This window comes from Malaclemys terrapin, chromosome 5 (genome assembly GCF_027887155.1).
Source record: "Malaclemys terrapin pileata isolate rMalTer1 chromosome 5, rMalTer1.hap1, whole genome shotgun sequence".
In the NCBI taxonomy this organism is placed as follows: Eukaryota; Metazoa; Chordata; order Testudines; family Emydidae; genus Malaclemys; species Malaclemys terrapin.
In genome coordinates, this window is record NC_071509.1 from 86,527,109 (window position 1) to 86,545,898 (window position 18,790).

General features: G+C 43.3%; 1 protein-coding gene across 5 annotated transcripts in view; it reads right to left on the minus strand.

The window, feature by feature from the left end:
- ARHGAP10 (Rho GTPase activating protein 10) overlaps positions 1-18,790 on the minus strand; it is a 241,199-nt gene that overhangs the window by 164,315 nt on the left and 58,094 nt on the right. The gene's annotated exons all lie outside the window — the stretch shown is intronic.

The window sequence follows — 18,790 nt, forward strand, 5'->3', positions numbered from 1 at the left end:
AGGAAAACTGTTAAACGCTTACTGTTTCCAGTCCATTTTTACACTATTTTAAAAAATAAAAGGCAGGTGGGGGTGGGTGAGGGGGTGCGCAGGACTTGGACTCATTCTGGGCATCACCAAAAATTATACAAACCTGCCCTCCCTGCGTGGGACTAATCCTACAAGGGGCTAAGCATCCTCAAATCTTTCAGTATTGTTTAAAAGCCAAAGGAAAATGAGGTCACTAAGCAATTTGCAAGATGTGGCCCTATATTCACACTGTACAGTAGAAACACACACACACATTACACACAGCAGCCACCCCACTGTTTAGCAATGTAGTGTACAATGGTTTAGGATTGTAAAAAGAGCAATATTATGTCCAGTTGACAATGCACCAGGAATTTAGGAAGGTAGAACGCAATGATGTTACTCATTATTTTCCCAGAGTATAGCAGGCTGATGACAGGAGGAAACATGCAGAGACCAGGAAGAGAGCTGTACGTTGCTGAAAGTCACTGCTACCATCTAAAGGGAAAACAGGAAAAAACAAGCAACGTCTCTAGACATCAGTGTTTAAGACCGTTTGGTGAGAGGTGTCAAATATCAAAATATCAGTATTAGGTCCAAGACACAGTCTTAGTTATGATGGATTGCTGGCAAAAATCAAAGTTAAGGTTGCATCAGAGAATTGTGTGTAAGCAGGGAAAGAATGGGAATATCTGCTAAAATGTTTTACTACAGAAAAAAGATAAAACAAACTAACAAAATCAACCACAGGAGGGCTTTTCATTTTCTGTGTAGCTGGAACGTGTAGAGAGATAATGTATTCTAAAATACTGGGAAATAAAGACAGATGTTTTTGAAATTGGGTCCCTGGTGTCTCACTTTTTTTTTTTTTTTTTTTTAATAGTTTTGCAAAGTGTACAAATGGAGATTCTACACTAAGCTTCTGGTGTATGTTACAGTATACCTACAATTTACATAACTAACGCCTATATTTTTCCACTTTACTGTTCTAGAAAATACTGTTCTATTTCATAACTGATTTAAGCTGTGCCGGTTTGAAAGCACCCCATTAACACTATGACAACACTGCTTGCTGGGCAGTGAACTGTCTACATATGACACCAAATTCTAATGGCTCCATTTACTCTAATATCAACAGTGACTTCAGTGTCACCAATCTGAAGTGCTGCATTAAGTAATGACAACGTTCTTTACTAGGTAAAGTCCTAGGTCTTCTATACATGACAGCAGATTCACACCAAGTTGCAACAGCCACATTAAATCTAATGTTGACAGTTTTCATAGTCAAACATTCACTATAGTCTCTGATGGTTCACTACATCATTGTTATTCTTTTCAAGAATTGCATTACCTGCTTTTTATTTTACATCACCAATTTATGCAGGTTCTTTAAAACATAAGGCAATTCACCCAGAAAAAAAACAACCTTTGTTTAATGTTAGTTAAGGTTGCATTGCTCTACTTTAATAACATTTTCCTCAGATGCTCAAAGATGTTTCTCTGCCTACAACAATAATACAAAACTCATGAACTCTTCTTACTATCCTTCTTCAGAACACCCAAGGCTTCACAATTAACATACAGCCTTAACACCAACATACATACAAGGACATAGTAAAAGTAATAATTTATTTCCTTCTTTTAAGATCTGCTTCTCTTTTTGGATTTCTTAAACACAGGTTTTGTGTTTGGCTCAAGACTCTTTAAAATGCAACAAATTTAATAGAAATTGCTAGACAACAAATACAATCTAATTTTTGTTAATTACCTAATGACAAACTTAGGATAGTCACAAACAAATACTAATTCTTCTCACAAAAGAGAAAAGGTTTTAAAAAAAATTGAAAGTCAGCCCATCAATCTCAATAAGTTTGCAAGTGAAAGCATGTTTGACGTTTATTAAAGAAAAACAAAATATTTGGCATTAGATTGAAGTTACTTTAGCTCAAGAGTGGGATATTTCTCATGAATAAAATAGTTTCACATATAAAGACATTTTTCTTGCTGGATTAATATCTTTTTATATACAGTATTATTCTCAGAACAGGACATCCATGTTTTTAAAAAGTTGATGTATTTCCACTATCAACAAAAGTACCCATCAAATTGAAAATCCAGAAACTGCAATATTTAAGAAGAAACACTAATGTAACTCAGGTGTAAATACAGGATTTAACAACAGTTTACTGGCTAACTATGTGTTTCTTTTTAAATGGATGACAGTTTGAATTGATTCTGCTGCATCTAAAACCCAAACATTGTAGCACGATGCTAACAAAATGAGAGGCTGGAAATGAAAGATTGGAAACAAGAGAAATTGCCTAGTCTATTTTCACTGTTCAACCCGAGAGAACTACAGAAAATAAACAGCATAAATAGTGAAAAGAACATTGATATAAAAATTAGTTAATTCTTAACTAATAGGAACAATGTCTCTAACAAGAACTAGCTAGTGCTAAAAAAGGTGGGCTATCATGATGGAAGAGATCTATCTGTAAGTAGCTATATGCACCACATGCCAAATTGTATTTTGGTTTATTTTCTGTATTTTTAATTAAAAACAAATGATATTTTTAACAGTTGCATAATTAAGATATAGTATCAGCTTCAATGCATCTTGAAGTCATTATCAGTGCTGTGGACTTGTAGACTTTCATGGTGGAAAAAGTTATGATTTCAGATTATAGAACCTAAAATATTTTGCATATTTATGAAAATATATATACTATATTCCCTAAATATCCTGCTCTGCAGAAGAAATATTTAAGGCTTGTTTTGACTTGCATATTTTGATTATTGGGGTGAAAAGATAATGTGTTCACTACATTTTGGTACTTGCCCAACTAATTAACACCTGGAAGTCAGTTGCAAAATTGTAGGATGTATGAGGAAACCGCTGCATTGAAATCTAGCAAAAAAATCATGTTACCCTGTCTATAAACAATACAACTGGCATTTTAAACTCTGAGATAAATGGGACAACAGGAACAGCAGGGTAAGTTACTTTTGATGAGTCATCTAAGAATTGGAGCATATTATATACAGTAGAACCTCAGGAATGGAAGTTATTGCTTCAAAAGTTTACAACTGAACATTGACTTAATACAGCTTTGAAACTTTACTATGCAAAGAAAAATGCTAATACTAATCCACCACCCCAATCTGCTTCCCTCATTTCCCCTGCCCCACTCCACACACCTTTCCTACCCCACTGCACGCACTCACCGCTATATAGGAAACAGGATGGTGGTCATGCAGGGTGTCCAGCACACACAAAGGGGAATATGGCCAGCACTAGGACTCAGGAGGCAACGAGCTGGAGAGGCCACCCTCCCTCACCCAACATGAGAAGTGGCTCCATCCCATCTCCTCCGCTCCTCACCGGGGCCCTGCTTGCGGAAAGAGGGGCCAAATGAGCTCTGGGGACAAGGCATGGGAACAACAGAGCCCCCATCCCCCAGCAGGCCGAGAAGTGCAAGCCTTGGGCAGCTTGGCTCTCACAGAAATTGGGGGGGGGGGAGGAGAGCAGTGGCACTTGACCTCACGTGACCCCCCCATGCCATACCTCTGTTTGAGGAAACGATGTCCACTCCCCTCGTCCCCCAAAATTACACCCATGTGTGTGGCGGACAGGTCAGTTCGTAACTCTGGTGTTCATATGTCTGAGGTTCTACTGTACTGCAATTTTTAAAATGAGATTAAATAATTAAAGATAAACAGAAGCATATCCTGCTGGAACAAAACCAGCTAAGTTTTTAAGTACACAGTTTGAAGTGCTCTTGCTCCTTTAGAAAAGTGCATAAATTGTACAAAATTATTAACTCTACATGTTATCTGTATACACAGCAGGCTCTCCACTTAGTCATCAATGATAGCAGCACATCTAATTGGGATTTAATACCCTGCAAGCAATAATACACAAAAATAAAATATGAAAATGGAGTTTTTAAGCATGATTCCATTTATAACAACCTGACGGTTCATACTACAGAACTGTGTTAGGAAGAAATATGCCAGAGACTGTACAGCAAAGTCAATTTGGTCCCATTCACTGTACTGTACATTGACAAGGGTAGGTTGAAAGCAAAGGAGGGATGGGAAGACGAAGACAAAGACACACACAGCAGGGGAGCAAACATGCAACAACTTTCTCTTTTTTAGTAGTAGTAGTAGTAGTAGTAGTGGTGTGTGTGTGAGAGAGAGATTACATAATGAAGTTCCACTTTGTGAAAAAAACATTATTTTATTTGCCTTCCAGTACAGAGATGTAAATCCCCTGAAGCAATAAAGCCTCCCCTGCATCCAAAAAAAATTAAAGTAAATAAGATAAATACTATATGGTGCAATAACAAAGTAACACACTGTCTGGCAAAGGCAAACCCTTAAAGTGTGCTTCCAAGGCTGCCCTCAGCCACACAGCACCAGATAGTGTCTAGTAAATGGACTTGGGTTAGGCTGCTCAAAATCAGCAGACAGCCTGCCCACTTCCCTCCCCTACCCTGGTGGTAACATTTCCCCCTTCATCTTGCAGATATTATACAAACCACAACATGCAGCAACAACAGGAACATTTGGCTCACCAAGATCAAGTCTAACCATAAGACATCACCACCAGCCCTTTAATCTGGCTAAGGCACATTTCAGAGTCATCCTGCACCTGCTCAGGTGATAGTTAAATCTTTCCTTACTGGTATCCAGGTGCCCAGTGTCTGGCTTCATGAGCCAGGAAAGCAATTTTAACTCTCCCCTCCTCCCCCTTCCCCTCCACCGTGTTAATTTTATGCACTAAATGATGCAAGGGTTCTGTTGGAGGGGAGGGAAGGGGGAAAAGTGATCACGTAGCTAGAGTCTGTACCATAACAAACACATATATACAAAGAGGCAGAATTAAGGTTGCCAGTGAAACACTAGATCAGGTATTTCTACCTTTTCAGTGTTTGACTTTTCAAACCTAAATACCATTCTTTTAATGTTGTTTATTTGTATACAATTTCCCAGTTTGTTTAAAAACCAAAAATTCTATAACGTATAAATGTAAGAACCTTGCATCATGAGCAGGATTTGAACGGTGAGCCATCAGGTCTGCAGCACAGACTTCCACCCCTTTAGCTCCAGGACTAACTTCATTACTTGGCGGCAGCAGCAGAAGGCTGTTATCCAAGGAAAGGAGTCAGATTATGTGGGCTCTGTATGGCTCCCTCTACCAGGGATGGTAAATAGAATCTGCCTAACACAGCAGCAACCAGGTTTTTCCCAGCGCAGTGTTGCCATCTTGGCATTATGTGCCCAAACTTAAAATTCTCGTGTTCAGTTATTAATTTTCGCATGTTGCCTAAGTTTTTCCTGAGTTCTGCAAGCAAGAAAAGGGAAATAGCCATTTTCCACATTTTATATCTCAGCAAAACCTAATCAGACCAAAGAAAAAGCACTTATCTAGACTGACCAATCTTTCCACCTACTTAATTACAAATGTCTGCTGCAAACAAACAATGAAGATATTAATGCTTCCAAAAAGAGGTAACAAAAATCTTTTATACTGGAAAGTGTTAGGCAGCCAAAACACAGGAATTGCTACCTGCTCCCCCTATAATAAATACACACGCACTTAAATTAGCTTTAAAATGTATTCAGTTCAAGAGATGTTTTCAAATACCCTATAAAGATGTATATCATTAGGGTTACCATATGACCGGATTTTCCTGGACACGTCCAGCCTTTTGGTCCTCAAATCCCCGTCCGGGGGGAATTGCTAAAAAGCCGGACATGTGCGGGAAAATAGGGAGGGGTCTTGGGGCTGGGCTGAGGCCGGGGCCGGAGCCGCTGGGGCCGGCGCCGCTCGACCAGGGCCGGTGCCAGGCCGGGCCGGAACCGGGGCCCAAGCCGAGCTAGGGCAGAGCTGCTGGGACTGGGGCTGGGGGTGCTCGGCCACCGGCCGGAGCTGCTCAGCTGGGGCTGGGGCCTGAGCCGAGCTGGAGTCACTAGGTCCAGGCGTGCTCGCCCGGGGCTGGGGTGCTCGGCTGGGGCCGGCGCGCTCGGCCGGAACTAGGGCCGGCACCCCAGGGTCCGAGCCAAGCCAGGCCAGAGACACCGGGGCCAGAGCCTCTTGGCCAGGGCTAGCCGGCCGCTGGAGGGAGCCGTTCGGCCGGGGTGGCGCGGACTGGGCTGCGCCTCTTCGCCCCCGCCCCAGCTTACCTGCTGCCTCCCTGTTTCAGGCTTCCCGCGAACATCTGATTCGTGGGAAGCAGGGGAGGGGGAGGAGCAAAGGGCGAAGCGTTCAGGGGAGGGGGCAGGGCTGGGGCCCCGTGGAGTGTCCTCCTTTTTTTTTTTTTTTTTTTTTAATTAAAATATGGTAACCCTAATATCATGAAATCTGCTGAGATGACAATGTTAAACACATTATATGTATATGAATAAACCCCTTTAAAAAAAGTCATTCAAAACAGGTTTTCCTCCTTCAGAACAGCATGCATCTGAAAATAGTGTCAGCTGTATGGAGCCACTTCCTATCAAGGAATCTTTTGCATGTGAAGACAAAGCCAACAAGGAGATCAAACTTGCAACATACTCTGAAATATTAAGACAATTGTACAAGTCAAAACATGTACTCAACATTCCAGCATATTTACAGCTGCAGAGTACTAGGTCACATCTGCTGAACATTAAGTGTTATACTAAAGCCACAAAGGATCAGAGACTAAGTTACATTTCCACCCATTCCCCCCATTCATTTGATCCAGGAAAGTTAATCAGATTTCCTCCAATACCCAAAGAAAGACCTAGATGGTATAATTTCACTCTCTGCCTCATCCTCAAGCGAGATGGAATCCAAGCAGGTATAGGAAACTGAAGTATTACACAAGTGAGGAATTCAGAGATTAGCAAAGTCATTGCCCAGTGCCCTACCTTCACATACAAAGGGTACATTTTCTCTCAACACTTCAGATTTTAAATGTATATATAACTGACTGCCTAAAGTGTCACTGTTTGGAAGAACCTCAGATCCACTGCAAACTGCTTAGGCTGAGGTGATCTCTACTTCAAATGAGTACCTCTGATTAAACTTTAGGTTTGTCAATCTATTTCAGAGCTCCACATCTAGTCCTCTCCACAGGGGAGTATAAGGCTTTTGAAGGGTTGAGGGAATCCTAGAGTGGCTCAGGAACAGGTAGGACACAAGAGAAGAGTAAATCTAACTGTTTAACTGTGGGCTTGTCTTCACGCTACATTAGGGCGCATCATCATATCACACACTAACTGGCTGTGTGGACCCTTCTGGCCCACACTAAAAGTTCCTTCAAACAGGACTAGGTCAATATGTATCAGGGAACTTTTAGTGCATGTGAGCAGGGATGGGACCGGGAGTTGGGTGCAGGCTCCAAAAGGGGGTTAGGGTGTGAGCCCCAGGAAGGAGTTAGGGTGTGGGAGGGGGTCCCAACGTGGGGCAGGGATTTTGGGTATGGGAGGGGGTTCGGGGTGCAGGCTCCAGACAGGCGGTGTTTACCTCAGGCGGCTCCTGGTCGGCAGTGCAGCAGGGCTAAGGCAGACTCCCTGCCCGCCCAGGCTCCACCCTGCTCCCGGAAGTGACTGGCATGTCCGGCTCTTAAGCAGAGGCGCGGCTAGGGGGCTCAGCACGCTGCCCATGCCTGCAGGTGCCACCCCTGCAGCTCCCATTGGCAAGAGCAAACAGGACAAATGCCCACTTTTGTCAAAAAAAGTGCAGTGCAGAGGTGGCGAGCAAAGATACCTGCCCTCCTGCAGAGGGGAGGTAGGGAGCAGGGTTCCAGCAACCAGGCAACAGTGTGTGTGTGGGGGGGGTTACAGGGTTCAAGTGACCGGGCAATAGCCTGGCACGGGAGGGGAGGGTTCCAGCAACCAGCAATAGCGGGGGGACCTTGGGCAAATGGCTGGGGTGTCCCATTTTCTCTTTGGGAAATATGGTCACCCCATACACACTAGAATTCACCCCCCAGCTGGTACACACTAACACACTGTGTAGACAAACTCTGAGGTACAACTTGCAGTGATAATGGCCCTGAAGACAGCCTGTAAGTGCTACCTCATGTACAAATCCCAGGAAGAGCACTGCACAGCAGGGACTGTGGCTATAGCAGATGTCCAAATACCTTTTAAAAATCTGATCGTTTGTCTCATTATATAGCTTTTTAAAATGTCACTAGGTGCCCAACAGCATCTTTAGGCATCTAAAAACCTTTGAAAATCTGGCCTAACGGGTCGATCTTAGAAATTTCTAAGGAGATCACCACAGCACACAGGGCCCAGTAGGGAGTCTTTCCATTGGCTTGAATATGAGTTGGATCAGGCCAAACAACACTGAAATTATAAGCCCTCAATCGGAGCAGACCGAAAAACAGAGTCTGACAGCACTGACACATGTGGGCCCTCTCATCCTGCTGTGCTCCTTCCTGTTTTCTGCTAGGGAAATCTTTGCTGTTCTCAAAAGCCGACTCCATCCCAGAAGCGTCTTCTATCTCTACCCAAGCCTATGTAACTGGATGGAGAGGAAGAGATGCTGTTTGGCATCTGCTGACTCAGGCCAAAGTTTCCCCCCAACCTAGATGGGACTCTTCTCCCCACTTATGTCCAGGGCAACCTCCTACCCAGTATCAACCATTGGCTACTGGGTGTCAAAGCTGCATCTTTATAGAAAGGTCTTCTATGGGGATTCTAGGGCAGCCTCCCTCAGGAAATATTTATGAAAAAGCTTCACTGTGCAACCGGATGCATTCTAAGAGGTAAAACATTAAGGATATGTCAACTCTGCAACTGGGAATGAGCCTCCCAGCATAGGTAGACAGACTCACGCTAGCAGGGCTCAAGCTAGTGTGCTAAAGATAAAAGTGTGGATGTTGCAACTCAAGCTCTAAAGCCCGCTCAGCCCCACATGTTCCGGGTCTATTTGATCACTATATTTGGCGTCAGAAGCAAATTTTCCCCCAGATAAGATTAGCAGAGACACTGGGAGGTTTTCATCATCCTCTGCAACATGGGGCACAGGTCACTTGCTGGTTTAAAGATTTCAAGTTACAGAGAATCCACCATTTACACTAGTTTAAATCATGATTTGAGGACTTCAGTAACTCAGACAGAGGCTATAGGTCAATTACAGGAGTGCATGGGTGAGGTTATATCTCCTGCAATGTGCTGGAGGTCAGACTAGATTACCGTGATGGTCCCTTCTGACCTTAAAGTCTGAATCTTTTGATAGAATAAGTTACAGAAAAGTTTACATTTTCATTACAGTGTTTTGGACATTTATTAATTTTGCTCTCTTAATGCTCTCTGTACCAGACACCTTCCCTGTTCCTTAATCCCCAGAAGCCCTGCCGCACTTTCAGCAGCAGTTTGCAGTCCAGCACTCAATTCACTTGCTTTTTTATTACATATTAATATGGAACACTGAAACAGTCCCAGTTTAGTTTTTTAACTGATAAGTTAGAACAGTACAAAATGCTATTGATAGGCAGTTTGCCAATTTATGAGGAGTGGGCTATCACGGTTTATTCTTCAGCTTTTCTTCTACTTTATAAACTTTGTGCAAGTGTTTTTGAAATTAGGTTCCAATGAGAGCTGGCTGTCAGATGCAACATCATTAAATTGGCCCAACCACCCAGACTGTGGCTTCGAACAATCAATGGCCACCACATTCTAATCAGAAGCAGATGGTATAGTAGCAATTTATCCCGAATGGAGTATGTTGTTCAATGAGAAATCCCATGTAATTATATTATTCTTTGGAAACAGGAGCCAAAGCCTCTCTGAAAATGGCAGTTTGCTTAGTTTTATATGATGTGACTTTCATGTTTTAACTATTTCTAACAACCAATGATTTCAGTGTTAACACCAAACAAGAAATCTTACAATAAACAGCACAGTAAGGATTTTGTTTTAATATATTTTTGTGGTTTTATATTTTTGTATCAAGGAATAGTTAAAATTTACTGTTGCACTTGTGGAGGTAAATTACTCACTATGGAACTGCGGGAAGGGGGAATGCGCATGTGTGCGCACACCCACCAACATGGAATGTAGTCTCTAATCTTTCCAGGAGCAGCAAGTAAGCCAAACACACATAAGCATAAATGTACATACATACACAGTGGGGGGCCATAAACAAGCTTTATTTTTACTTGGTTCTTCTAGTTACATGCCAATGGTATTTCCATTATATGTGTACTTTTTATCTGTCTGAAAAATGCCTAACAAAGATACTTCTCTAAAATCCAGCTGTACAAGATCTGTTATATTTCTTGTCTTAATTAAAGTTTGAGGTGTGAGACATGGGAGTTAAGTCTTACTCTAATTTTGGTTTGCTGAAATATGTGCATTTGTTACATTATTTTTAACTATTAGATAAGGATTGCATTTAGTAACTTTCAAGAGCTGATGCTTAATACGGTTACCAAAAAGAATTTTTATAGGTTTTTCACAACCAGTACTATTTACCCTATATTTTGTGTTAATCATTAACTTAGCCTTTCCATCTCAGCTGCATAATTAGGTATCTTGGTTTATGAACATGGTGTTCTCCCATATGAGACAAAAAACAGCACTGCTTCTTTCAGAAGTCAGGTTGCACTGTTTTAGGCAGTGCACTCACGACACCCTCCCCCAGAATCTACAGCACAGCTTCTGAATTGGGAAAGATTGTTCTCACCACTTTCAGAATATGAAGAGCAAGTTACATAATAGTGTAGGAGTCACGCAGTTATTCTTGTTAAGTACTGTTTAAGAGTTTCACTCTTGGTAGTTTAAAAAAATGGTAAATATATTAGAAGAAAGGAGAAGTTCATTCAAATATGTTTGTGTTTGGAAAGTTTCTGTTACAAGTTCCACACAGCTGACATATTTAGATTAGGAGCTCTTCAGGGCAGGAACCATCGTTTTGTAACGTGTTTGTACAATATTTAGGTCTTTATTGGGTCTCGTGGCCACCTCCACAATACAGATAAGTAACAATAAAACTGCCAACAATCTGAAGATGGGAACAATAATTCTAAGGAATAGTTGCTACCTTTGCCAGTGCATATAATTTACCAGTACAATATAGGAATGACATTATATATAGTATATTTATGTACAGATGGTACACGTTCTATGGAGTGAAAAGTCACCTTGCTGGGTAAAAGCTATGCTAGGCCTTCCACACCAGTTGTGCAGGAATGGCAGCTAAAACCCTCTGGCTCATTCTAAATAGGTGTGGGAGTGGCCACAGGATATGTGACTATGGAAATCTAGAAGGACGTGCACAGGGCCAGTGGCTCCTACTCTGATGCATAAAATGGAACAGCATCACAAAGTAGTAGTCTCAATACAGGGTAATTGCAGTTTGGAGTGAAATCCATACCAACACAGCTTATTTCCCACCCAAAACCAGATGACCCCAGTGTGGAGGGAATAGTGATTGTGACCCTTACGTAAGTCTTTACCATATGTCCTACTTTGGCTATAAACTGGCATTAATACAAAGCAGGGTAACTACGGTATGCTTGCTGCCAAGATATCCAGTTTCTACACCGCTTAGCAGATACGAGCAATGACTTCACTCTGACACCACAAATGCTGCATCAATAAAAGCATTGCTGGAAAACAGAAGCACTCTGGTGTGTCACAGGCAGCAAAATTACAACATAAAACTAATTTAACCCAGTCTGCAGCACTTTGTTAACAGGAACTACCATGGCAAACAGTAGTCTAGGCACTTCATCTATCCAGTCTCCACATGGTGGTGGGGAATTTGAAGGAAGAAGAAGAGTGCATAATTTTAATCTAGAAATCCATTAAATTAAAAAAAATATATTTTAATGTAATGGATTTCTAGACTAAAATTATGGGGAGAGAGGGGACAGCTCAGTGGTTTGAGCATTGGCCTGCTAAACCCAGGGTTCGGAGTTCAATCCTTGAGGGGGCCACTTCGGGATCTGGGGCAAAATCAGTACTTGGTCCTGCTAGTGAAGGTAGGGGGGTGGACTCGATGACCTTTCAAGGTCCCTTCCAGTTCTAGGAGATAGGATATCTCCATTAATTTAGGTAGGGAAGGCTGTGCCTCCCCAAACAGCCTGGTCCCCTCCCACTTCCTGCCCCCCTCAGAACCTCCAACCCATCCAACCCTCCCTGCTTCTTGTCCCCTAACCACCACCCCCCGAACCTCCGCCCCATCCAACCGCTCCCTGTCCCCTGACTGCCCGCCAGGACCCCCCGCCCCTTATCCAACCCCCCCCGACCCCCTTACCATGCCACTCAGAGCAGCATGTCTGGCAGCCTCGCCGCCCGACCAGAACTAGACATGCTGCCGCTCTGCTCCGCTGCCCACACGACACGACGCGTGGCTGCAGGGGAGGGGACACAGCAGGGGAGGGACTGGGGGCTAGCCTCCCTGGCTGGGAGCTCAAGGGCCGAGCAGGACAGTGCCGCGGGCCGTAGTTTGCCCACCTCTGCTCTAGATAGTAAGTGGGGAAGAGCCTATTCAGGGCAATGGACCATTAGATGGGTGGATAAAAATCAATTTTTTTTAAATAAATAAAAAAATCGGATTTTTTTTATTTAAATCAGATTTTTTTGATAAATTTTTTCTCCCAAAAAGCATTTTATCTAAAGGTAGTTTTAATTAAGATACATTAGAGCCCAAAGATATCTCATCATGGAATAGGGATTATAAATTCTAATTCTATAGTATGAGACAATATATTCATGTAATGTTTAAGAAAAGTTTTGTAAATGAGTTCCAATAGTTCATAGATTAGAGACCCAAATTTATGGGGTTCCGGGGGCTTCTGTATAGATTATTTAGGTTAATCTTTCTATCTACCCAATGGGATTCAGTGCTCAGTCTAGAAGATACCATCAGAGATGCAATTCTCAAACTGTGGATTTGTGTCTCCAGAGGTAACATGCTTGTTAACAGCAAAAATGTTTTAAATAAATAAATAATATATAGAGGTGAGAAATAACAGACTCAACTCTATTGTCCCTCTGCAAATTTGTGTACACAGAGTCAAAACCTTACCTTTCTCTAAAAGTGCAAACTTTCAAAAAGTTAAATGAATAGAAGATTTTGGGGGTGGAATAGATCTGGACAAGGAGAAGAAGTCTGGAAATAAATGTGAGAAGAGAGGGACTGGGAGTTGCCTTAGCTGTAGCCTTCCTATGCAGGGACTGGTCAGAGAGCCTGCATGTAACTACAGCTGGGTGTGTCCCTACCTGTATGCTAGTGAAAGTGCAGGCTGGAGGGTTTTGCAGCTTGCCACAGCAGTAGAGTGGAGGGAGCCCAGGCTGATGGGCCAGGGGGCTCAGTGGTTCCCCAGTTCCAGGTAGCACCTGGGGGGAACCCATCACACTGACCTCAAGTGAGTTAACTAAATATTAATTTAAAAATCACTCTGTAAATGGAGCATTATGCCAATTAGGCATTTTAAAAACTGCCTATAGCTCTGACTTTTAATACATGCAAGTTGCAAGAATATTTAATACTCATAACAAAGAAAAAAGGAAATATCACAACATTAACATTAGCTAGCCCTCAACATTTTAAGTCCAGCTTCTCTTTTTCATGAATGGCCTGGTGCTAGGTTGGAAACAGATTGATTAATTCAATCATATTTACATATGTAGTGATTTTTTTTCAACATCCAACATATTGGCACCTGAGCCATCATCAAGGAAACAGAGCAATTTAAGTTTCTTGTACTGTGAACAATAAGGCCACTATTATCCATGCTGACAGACTGCTGTGTCCCAGCAATGCCTAATATAGTATTTTTCTTCTCTTCTTATCGTTTAGGGCCTGACCGGAAGCAGATTAAAGTCAACAGAAATCTTTCCATTGGTTTCACTGGACTTTGGTTCAGGGTCTTGCTGTCCACTCCCATCATATATCTTCTCATTATGCATCATCATTTTGCTGCAGTCTCTAACTGTGACTTTTCTGACCCCACATCACTTTTAATCCTTTTTCCAGAGCTCTCCTATTACTCTGTTTAAAATTACCTGTTGTAATAATGACTTTTCTCCTTTTCTTTTGCATACCCAATATTTTGTTTTTACTTGGGATCACCATTTGCTGACTCATGGCAGGGGTGAGTTGCTATTGTCATCAATTATTTTAATGCTGCTGCTGCATTCATCTATTTCCAATGCATTGGATCAAAGGACTTCTGTAAATTAAAGATAATGAAAGAGTGCACTATAAAGAAAGCAAATCCTCATCCTATTTATTGTTTCTTTTTTCTCTCCATTTCTTTCCATTACAAGTCCATCACAACTCTTGAATGTAAAGCAGGGGTCGGCAACCTTTCAGGAGTGGTGTGCCGAGTCTTCATTTATTCACTCTAATTTAAGGTTTTGCGTGCCAGTAATACATGTTAACATTTTTAGAAGGTCTCTTCCTATAAGTCTATAATATAGAACTAAACTATTGTTGTATGTAAAGTAAATACGTTTTTTAAAATGTTTAAGAAGCTTCATCTAAAATTAAATTAAAATGCAGAGCCCCCTGGACCGGTGGCCAGGACCTAGGCAGTGAGAGTGCCATTGAAAATCAGCCTGTGTGCCGCCTTTGGCACGTGTGCCATAGGTTGCCTACCCCTGATGTAAAGTGTGTGCCATAGGTAAGCACACAATTGCCTAAGGTGCAAAGCTGCGGCAATTGCAGTCCAGCAAGGAACAGTGCCGGCTCCAGGTTTTTTGCTGCCCCAAGCAAACGATAAATAAATAAAAAAGGGGTTGGAGTGCCGCTGCCGAAGCAAAAACACAACAACAGCAAAAAAAATGGAGTGCTGCCGCTGAAGCAAAAAAAAAATAAAACCTGGAGTGCCGCCCCTTGAAAAGTGCTGCCCCCAAAGGGCCGGAGCACTGCCCCTTGAAAAGTATTGCCCCAAGCACATGCTTGGAATGCTGGTGCTTAGAGCCAGCCCTGGCAAGGAAGGAGCATGAACTGGAGAAGCAACCCTCGAGCGTAGATACCAAAGCAAATATCTGTTCCCTCTCTTGGTGATACTACTGCCTGTCTCCACGTAAAAGGAAGGAGCACCTGTTGTCCAGACTGGTGGTTGAAAATAAATAAGTTCTCTTAACAAGTACATTACAAACAAGAACAAAGTGTCACTGTGGGAGTATGTCATTCAATTCACTTCAGCTGACCAAACTCCACTGTGGGTTACCGCATTTTACTCAGAGTGCAAAGGCAACAAAACACCCACTAACAAACTGTTGTTTCATTCAAAATGGCCCTTTCTGGGATTGAAATTTTTAATCAGAACAAACTATTCTGCCTTTTATGGATTTGCACATTTAAAAAGATATTTGTAATATTAGGATTTGAGAAAAGAACCCTGTATGCACAAGTTTCAGTCATGATTATGAAGATTTCAAATCTAAATCTATAAACACTAAGGGTATGTCTACACTGGAAATTTCAAAGCGCTGCCGCGGGAACGCTCTCGCAGCAGCACTTTGAAGTGCTAGTGTGGTCGCGCGCGAGCGCTGGGACAGAGCTCTCTCAGCGCTCCTGGTAATCCACCTCACTGAGGGGATTAGCGCCGAGCGCTGGGAGCATGGCTCCCAGCTCACAGAGCCTGTCTACACTAGCGCTTTAAAGTGCTCAGACTTGCTGCGCTCAGACTTTCACACCCCTATACAGCGCTATAAAATGTGAGTGTAGACAAGCCCTAAGACCAGGTATACACTAAAAAGTTTCAGGGAGTTTCGCAAGGGAGTTCTCCAGGTGAAAGAGGAGCAATACAGCAACCTTTTGGGGTAAGTGACTGTCTGTAGTGTGTGTTTGTTTGTGTTTGAGGGTTACTTGCTGTGTGCTGAGCTTGTGTTTGTCAGTCTGTTTGTTTGTTTTGGTTGTTTGAAGGACTGTGTGCTGTGGCTGGCAGTTGGAAGCTGTGAGCTTCAAAGGAAGGTTTGAAAGCTAGAAGCCTCTGGTAAGTGGCTGAGCCTTAATCAGTGGGCGGGGCATTCATACAGGCCAGGGCTTTATAAAGCAGCGCACAAGCGACCAGGGAGCTTTGCGACCAGGGGCTGCTAACAGGGAGTTTCGCAAGGGAGTTTGGAAGGGAGCAGGAAGGGGGCGAGGGTCCCTTGCCGGTTCCATCTGTTTTCTCTTGATTCCCCTTAATACCTATAAAGCAACTACATTCTAACTGTTTGCTTAAACAACCCTTTCAGCTGACAGGGGGCTGCAGACGGGAGTTTGACAGAGGGAGGCTTACGATGGTTAGGAAGACCCGCAACACCTGTGCCAGCACTGCTGCTGTCTCCTCCACCTGTGCCTGTAGCCAGACAGAGTGCCTAAGCATGGATGCCTCTACCCAGATCCTGGTGTGGGTTTGCAAAGACTAACTTGCAATTTCCACTTACTGATATCCAGGCTGGGGGGACCATCCAATGTGAAAGGTGCCTGCTGGTGGAATCTCTCAGGCAGCAGGTGGGAGAGCTACAGGAGGAGGTGGCTAGGTTGAGGAGCATCCGTATCCATGAGCAATTCCTCGACAGTGTCCATGTGGAGACAGCTGAGGTAGCTGTCCCAGTACACAGGACTGCTGATACACCACTGGTGGAGGAGGAGATGGCTCAGGGTGGACGCTGGCAGCTGGTTACTTCTGGCAGCAGGCAGTGCTCCACCCTTGCTCCGAACCCTCCTGCCATGGTTATAGGTAACCGTTATGCTCTTCTTGATACAGGAAAGAAGGAATCACTCCCTACAGTAAAGGAGGAGAAGCCTCGTACCCCTAAGGCTGGAGAGTCTGCTGCCACCACTGCGAATAGGAAACGTAGGGTAGTGGTGGTCGGAGACTCTCTGCTGAGGGGGACGGAGGCGCCCATCTGTCGCCCAGACATTTCATCTCGGGAGGTATGCTGCCTGCCGGGGGCCCGTATCCGAGACGTTACGGAGGCATTGTCGAGGATTATCCGGCCCTCTGACTACTACCCCATGCTACTCATCCATGTGGGCACAAATGATACTGCGCGGTGTGACACTGAGCGGATCAAGAGTGACTACAGGGCTCTGGGAGCACGGGTGAAGGAGTTTGGAGCACAGGTGGTATTCTCTTCAATTCTTCCTGTTAAAGGTAGGGGCCCGGGCAGAGACAGATGCATCATGGAGGTGAATGCCTGGCTGCGAAGATGGTGTCGCCAGGAGGGCTTTGGCTTCCTAGACCACGGGATGCTATTCGAGGAAGGACTGCTAGGCAGAGATGGCGTTCACCTTTCGAGGAGAGGGAAGACCCTATTCGGACACAGACTGGCTAACCTAGTGAGGAGGGCTTTAAACTAGGTTCGACGGGGACAGGTGAGCAAAGCCCACAGGTAAGTGGGGAACATGGAGACCGGGGAAATGAGTCGGAAACAAGAGGGAGTGTGGGCTATATTGGCAGAGAGAAAGGAGAGTCAGGAAAAAACTGGGAGGAAAGATCAAACCAGTATCTTAGATGCCTATATACAAATGCGAGAAGTATGGGGAATAAGCAGGAAGAACTGGAAGTGCTAATAAATAAATACAACTATGACATTGTTGGCATCACTGAAACTTGGTGGGATAATACACATGATTGGAATGTTGGTGTGGATGGGTACAGCTTGCTCAGGAAGGATAGACAGGGGAAAAAGGGAGGAGGTGTTGCCTTATATATTAAAAATGTACACACTTGGACTGAGGTAGAGATGGACATAGGAGACGGAAGTGTTGAGAGTCTCTGGGTTAGGCTTAAAGGGGCAAAAAACAAGGGAGATGTCATGCTAGGCGTCTACTACAGGCCACCTAACCAGGTGGAAGAGGTGGATGAGGCTTTTTTCAAGCAACTAACAAAATCATCCAAAGCCCAAGATTTGGTGGTGATGGGGGACTTCAACTATCCGGATATATGTTGGGAAAATAACACAGCGGGGAACAGACTATCCAACAAATTCTTGGACTGCATTGGAGACAACTTTTTATTTCAGAAGGTTGAAAAAGCTACTAGGGGGGAAGCTGTTCTAGACTTGATTTTAACAAATAGGGAGGAACTCGTTGAGAATGTGAAAGTAGAAGGCAGCCTGGGTGAAAGTGATCATGAAATCATAGACTTTGCAATTCTAAGGAAGGGTAGAAGGGAGAACAGCAAAATAGAGACAATGGATTTCAGGAAGGCAGATTTTGGGAAGCTCAGAGAGCTGATAGGTAAGGTCCCATGGGAATCAAGACTGAGGGGAAAAACAACTGAGGAGAGTTGGCAGTTTTTCAAAGGGACACTATTAAGGGCCCAAAAGCAAGCTATTCCGCTGGTTAGGAAAGATAGAAAATGTGGCAAAAGACCACCTTGGCTTAACCACGAGATCTTGCACGATCTAAAAAATAAAAAGGAGTCCTATAAAAAATGGAAACTAGGACAGATTACAAAGGATGAATATAGGCAAACAACACAGGAATGCAGGGGCAAGATTAGAAAGGCAAAGGCACAAAATGAGCTCAAACTAGCTACGGGAATAAAAGGAAACAAGAAGACTTTTTATCAATACATTAGAAGCAAGAGGAAGACCAAAGACAGGGTAGGCCCACTGCTTAGTGAAGAGGGAGAAACAGTAACAGGAAACTTGGAAATGGCAGAGATGCTTAATGACTTCTTTGTTTCGGTCTTCACCGAGAAGTCTGAAGGAATGCCTAACATAGTGAATGCTAATGGGAAGGGGGTAGGTTTAGCGGATAAAATAAAAAAAGAACAAGTTAAACATCACTTAGAAAAGTTAGATGCCTGCAAGTCACCCGGGCCTGATGAAATGC